The sequence below is a fragment of the Pogonomyrmex barbatus genome, unplaced genomic scaffold (genome assembly GCF_055798465.1).
Source record: "Pogonomyrmex barbatus isolate J1 unplaced genomic scaffold, ASM5579846v1 scaffold10, whole genome shotgun sequence".
NCBI classification, from domain to species: domain Eukaryota; kingdom Metazoa; phylum Arthropoda; class Insecta; order Hymenoptera; family Formicidae; genus Pogonomyrmex; species Pogonomyrmex barbatus.
The window spans coordinates 1,311,089-1,317,477 of record NW_028297099.1 but is presented as its reverse complement, the minus strand read 5'-3'; the positions used below and the strand labels follow the sequence as shown (position 1 = coordinate 1,317,477).

General features: G+C 37.0%; 1 long non-coding RNA gene across 1 annotated transcript; it reads right to left on the bottom strand.

The window, feature by feature from the left end:
* Positions 1-5,020: 5,020 nt before the first annotated feature.
* LOC105422984 (uncharacterized) lies at positions 5,021-6,003 on the bottom strand. The gene is made up of 2 exons (XR_967331.3): positions 5,785-6,003; positions 5,021-5,461 (listed from the first exon to the last, which is right to left on the bottom strand). It is a non-coding gene; the product is annotated as an uncharacterized LOC105422984 (long non-coding RNA).
* Between the last annotated feature and the right edge of the window lie 386 nt (positions 6,004-6,389).

The following is a 6,389-nucleotide window of genomic DNA, read 5'->3' as shown; positions in this document are numbered from 1 at the left end:
ATCTCTTCAAATTCTATAGACGCCAGGGATCCAGCGATCCCTTAAATCAAGAGCTTCCATTGTTTACTGTGACGAGGCATCGAGCGACAGGACGTGGAAAGGCAAAGCTTACTACCGCGCAAATAGATAGCCACGTAATATAATATTAATCGGCCTGTACTGACGTGCGTCCGTGGAAGTCGAAGGGTGGTTCTGCTGCGGCCAGATTGCCAACCGAAGGGAGACAATGAGGGAAGGGGAGGTGCTGATCAAACACTTGATTAAAGAAAGTTTCCGATAGCTACTCCGCGCGAGAAAACCGACGTCCCGGCCGTGGTGATTGGATAAGGTAACCAAGAATTTCCACATCCCCTGCGCCTCTCTCGTCCCTCTTTATCCAGTCGCCGATACCGTTCTTCCTCCCTTCATTCTAAACTCGAAAGTTCTTCGAGGTATAGTCTAGCTGACGAACGTTCGTTTTCGTCACGACAGATATTTCGCCACCGTGGTATAATGACATTAATATACAGTTCTCTCGCTGTTTGCTCGCTTGTTATGCATTTTAAGATAAGCGGAATGATTCGTCCGGAATCCTACAATTGCAATCATTTCTCGTATCGAATGTTTGCACTTTCCTGAATTTATGAGACATTATATATATTTAACAAATTATTTTTTATGTATTTTTATGTATGTCATAATTATGTATAATTTTTATCTTTATATATTTTAATTGATATAAATAATAATATGTAGAATTTTATATATGAATATAATAATGCGTTTATTATACGTACTTTTTCAACTGGCTTTTCTCAATCGTTAACACTTCCATTTATCATGTTAAAAAACGAAGATCAATTAGAATTATATTACCTCTACCGTTGCACTGAACGATTTATGCGATTTGCATAAATCTTGTTGAAAGACGGTTATTAAAATATTAAATATTCCAACGAAAGATGGACGCGCCTAACGTTAAACGACTAATCCGATTACACATATATTAAATATCGGCGCGTTTGACGACTTCGATCCGTCGAGACGGAAACAGTTTAGAGGAGAAGTTAACGACATGCAGATATGAAAGGCCGCAGTTTTTAAATGACTCCAAAAGAAAAGTTAAATGGAAGGCCTGAGAAGGGAGAGGGAGGCGTAGGACAAGACAATTTCGAACGGACGAAATGTAAATCGAGGAATGAAGGTAACGTTGCGGAAAATTAAATACCATTTGAATAACGCAAATGCTAATAGAATTATCGGGCTGATCGATTAAAGCAATAATACCGCCTGTCTTTCTGCCACTTGTGTCAGTTCTCGCCTTCATTCCCCTTATCTATCGATGCTTCTCCCTCCCATTCTTTTTCTCCTAACTTCCTTTCGTATCTCTTCCGTACCGCTGTCTTAACGAAGAAAAACTGCCCTCTATTCAAAATCCTTCCGTTTCCGAAAAGATCTTTCCTCTTTTCTTTCTATCTAAAGCCATTATTCGTGTAGTCACGATTTCTTCTTTACTTTTTCGCAAATGATTTTTTTGCTTCTCCAAATATATATATATAATATAAAATAATATATAAAGATAAAAATTTTATATATATATATATATATATATACATATAAAATACATATATACACATACGACGTTGAAGAAACGATAGCAGAAGTCGATGGAAAGACAGGCTGATCTTCGAGACAGCATCGGGTAGGAAAGCCTTTCCTACCTCGGTTTTCGTTAACGAATGCTATGCAGGTACGATTGTTTAACGCAGCAAGCGTGAGGAGTGAAGCTTTTAGCCAAGACGAATGAGACGACTGACTCAGTCTCGGCACCAACAGCAGGAAATTGCGTTTCATTGTAGCGAGACGGTGTTTGCTTCCAAGGTACGATACCTACCGTTCCCTTACCCATTCCACCCCCTTTTCGTTCTCTACGAGCCTGGGCTGTTTGCAATGAGATACGAATGACAATTACACTAGGTATGTAACAGCCGTCCTTCGCCGCGACGATTATTTAAGATATGTCTAGATATCTATTGTGCGGAGGATCAAAATCGTCAAAGAACGTTTATCTTGCAGATAGACGTGAATCGTTCGATTCTATATATATAAATTCTGAAAATAATTTGCAGAATCTTATATATCAAAGGATTTCCAAAAAGAAAATAGGAAAATCGTGTCTTAAAGTATTTAAAAAAAATTTAAGTAAAAACTTTCGCAACTCGAGAAAAGCATTGCGATAGTCTTCTCACTCATGGTAACACTCTGTAATCATCTTATCGAATGGCGAGGGGCTGAATATAGGAGATATAACTCATATATAAAGGTAGCAAAGAGGACTGCCAAGCAGATTGAGTGCGACGGCGAGCCTGTCCCCACATGGCCGAGCCTCGGTTATTTATATTCATATCGATGCATAGGAAAAGTTGGTAGCCTTCTTACCTTCGCAACTATCAGTTCTCTTTTCCGTCCCTTCGCAAGAGCGAAAGCGCGCGTTGCATCTCAGTGCAACGGCCATAAATACGAAAAACTCGTACAGTCAGCCGCTCGCTGGCGATTTATTGCATATGAGCTCTCGGATTTGTCAATCGCGTACCGGTCCCCTCCTCTGACCGTGTCGTGTGTTGTCTCCCCATTCGATTTCTCACCGATGTTCTCGATACTATCGAACGCTTGTTCCAAGGAATAAACTCCATAAATCAACTTTCCGAATGTCCCGACCACGATATCGTGGATACCAGAGATCGCGGCAAATAGCCACCTGCCGCCTGACAATAATGTGTCTTACATAATTTAATTAGCGATACGAGATGAAGTAAGAAAGAATTTTTAATACATTTTTAATATTTGACCTAATCGCCTATTCAGTAAACATTCCTATGAATATATTATTCTATAATAATTCTTGCATATATATATATATATATATATATATATATAAATAACATTTTTGTAAGATATGATTTCGATTTTCTAATATATTTACAAAAATTTATTTCATATATAATATTAAAGTTGTTAACGTTATATTGTTGATTGTTGAGGCGAGTTTTATTTGTAAAGATGCTCGTTCGCCCAATTTCAGCTGTGTGCGTGACGTCTTTTACCGTCAGCCCTTAGTTCTCGCTCGAAGGTTTCGAGAAAGAGTGCTGCTGGTATTACGTACACGTACGGGATGCCCCGTTAGCCGATCGATTTATCAAGCGGGACAATTTACGAAGGAACCGCCATGAAGCTCATCTCAAAGCACGGAGGTGGTAGATCGAACCTGCGGCCACCCAGAAAATAGAGTGTCCTGGAACAGGTCGAGCGTGTCTACCAATTTATGACACGTAATTAAAAAGTCAAGCGTCTACGATAGAATCGTCGTCTTTTAGAGATATATTTTATTGACCGAAAAATCATAATACGACGGTAAATCTATCGAGTTTCATTCAACATTAACAAATTACATTTATAGTGGCGATTAAATTTTTACATGAAACTACGGGTATTCAAAAAAATGCTTCTGAATTTACAATGCCCCCGTTATTATCTTTTTAACACCATAACACTTTATTTTATGATATTCACAATTTCCATAAACTTTTGAATGTTTTATATATGATTCGCATATAATAAATATATTTTATCGGAGAAGATTTAATTACATGTTACGATATCATATGTTCAGTAAAATCACTCAGATACTTTCAAATTCGACACATCGGCGAAAAATCAATACTTGCTTTCTAAAATAATTGTCACGCTTGCAAATCCTTCGATATAATTTCGCCGACTTATCCGCATTATCCTACACATCCGTGTTTGTAATAATTATCCATAAATAATATCAATTAGCTCATGACGTCAATGTTAAATGTTTAAAATGCTACGCGCGTTCAATCTCAACACGCTCGACACGAGCGCGTTTAAATTAATCGAAATTTAATTAAATTTCATGTAAATTAATATCCGCGCTTTGAATTACATTTTATTTGCGTTGCGTTTGCGCACAATATTTCCAACAAAAAATGTGCATTTATATTTTGTACTATATTTATACAGTCTTATAACATAAATCTGATTCTTTTGTTTTTTTTCCGCTTGTTAGATAGGATATTTACTTGCATGCTTGCTTCTTTTGTGCTATGCAACTGCGAAGCAGTTGTACATTAGAATATGATACGAATTCTCGAAATAACATATATAAACCGACTACTGTTTTTCGATTTGCCAAAAGTATTAATCATGGGCAAAATTTTTGTGCGTAAAATTTCATATCGCAAATGAAATATATTTCCTGCAAAAATTCTGCATGGAATTTGCATGGAATTAACTAAAATATTGATACGATTTCAGTGTATCAAATAGATTAACATCATCAAAAAAAAATATGCATTTTGATACTTCGTATATTAAAAAATATTTGCCTGAAAAATTTGTATTAGGCTTAGTTGCGCTTTATGCAGACATTCGTGTTAAGCTTGCCTTACCAACAGAGTAAAGTAAAGTTGAAAAAGAGAGGAAGAATACTATTCCACTTCGTGAAGAGATGGCGGAGGAACAGAGAGGGAAAGAGAGGGAAAGAGAAGCTGAGAGGGAACGACGCGATTGTCGCTCTCTTCTCATTATACATAGAACTCGGACGAATGCAAGAGCTTGCTTCCAACGGCAAACTTCCTTGAAAATTCAGGCTGCAGGGAGGAAAGTTCTTTTAATTTCATTTACTCTAATTTGTAAGGTAACTTTCCAATAGTGATTCTCTCTTGCAGTCACGGCACCGGGAATATGGGTTGAATTGGCGAGGGTGTATCGGCAAACTTGAGCAGTTTCGCTGTCCTATCAGCTCCCGCTATTTTGATTCACTTTGTAACTTTTACGTTCGAATTGTCGGCCCGCGAAGATGCGCGTACTTATCTGCATTCTAGTATCTAGTGAATAGATAAAAATTGTAAAGGTGATACGTAGATAAAAAAATATCGGAATTAATATATGATATAATATATATTAGAATTAATATATATATATATATATATATATATATATATATAAAATTAAATAGTTAAGGAATGAGAAAATATTATATATTTCCAATTAAATGGTATTAAATGATATTAAACAACAGCGCGGCGACGCTATATTACAACTTTGTTGAGTGTCGGAATTAATTAATCTGTCTTTGAATGGATATCTTTCTACAAGATCGAGAATAGCTTTAAGGGGTGGCTGCTGTCGGTTGGTATTTAATTAATTGAGAATAATCCGAATTTGTGCTTCAGTCAGATTCCGGTTGTCTCTGTCTTGGGACGGCTTTTCGCGCTTCAACCTTTTCCAATTCATCTCCCAGCTTCGTTTTCTTCTACCATCTCGACTATTGTTCTCCTCGGACCCTTCCGGAGCGCAAAAAGTTAGGGTATGTCATAAATATTCCAGATTTTGCTCCAAGAAATAGTTCATCTCACCCATAATTATAAGGATTATATTGAAATATAAGAATTATGCGCTGTAATTAACGAAATATATTATTGTTGACAACTAATGTACTACAAGAAATAATTTAACGTTTAAAGCGTAACTTTTCAGCAATTATTTTTGACTTTATGATATGTGAATCAGGAACCGTGCATCAAGGATATTTTCATCAACGTCTAATAATCGTTAGCAAAGTGATCGAGACTCTTTTAACTTCAAGTGGATTGACTTTTATTACGACTGAAAACGCTGATATTTCTAGGAAACTCTGGTTTGAAATTCACGAACCAAACCGGCAGTGCTGTTATTTCAAGTAATGGGGTATGTTTATGCACGCGAAGTAACTAAACTTACCTACTCCTCAAATGAAGGAACGTAACCTTCTTCAGCAACGGGCTCTCCTCCGTCTCTCGAAACGCGTCTCTTCTTCCGTCCGCCTCGCTCCATTCTGAATGATAATAAGATTTGACTCGTTAGAAGTTTCATTAGAGCTTTGTTTACCGCGTCTATGAGCGAGAGCGGGCGAGAAACGGAACGGAGACAAACTGAAGCTACTCCGCGAAGGTGCTGTTCGCGTCTGGTCGAAGAATGTCTGGCACTCATAACACCTCGAGTGCTAAATTCACAATATCTAAAAAGCGCGTAAAGAAAATGCCAAGGAATCTCGCACAAGTTATTAACAAGTTTTATCGCGGTGCAACTGTCCGCTTTTGAATCCGTATATACATCAGTATACATAATCAACTGTATATCGCTTGCGTATAAGCTATAAATTAATATTAATGTAAATTTTTTTGAAATTATTACTGAATTAATCTATTCTCTTTATAGATATGATAGCTTTTATTCTTTTTTCCTTTTCGACCGTGGAGAAAGAATTTTATGCTTTTCAAGCTGAGATATGCGTACGTTGCGGCTTTTCATTTCTATTTTCGCAATTCGGGGCCTTCCATTTCCTC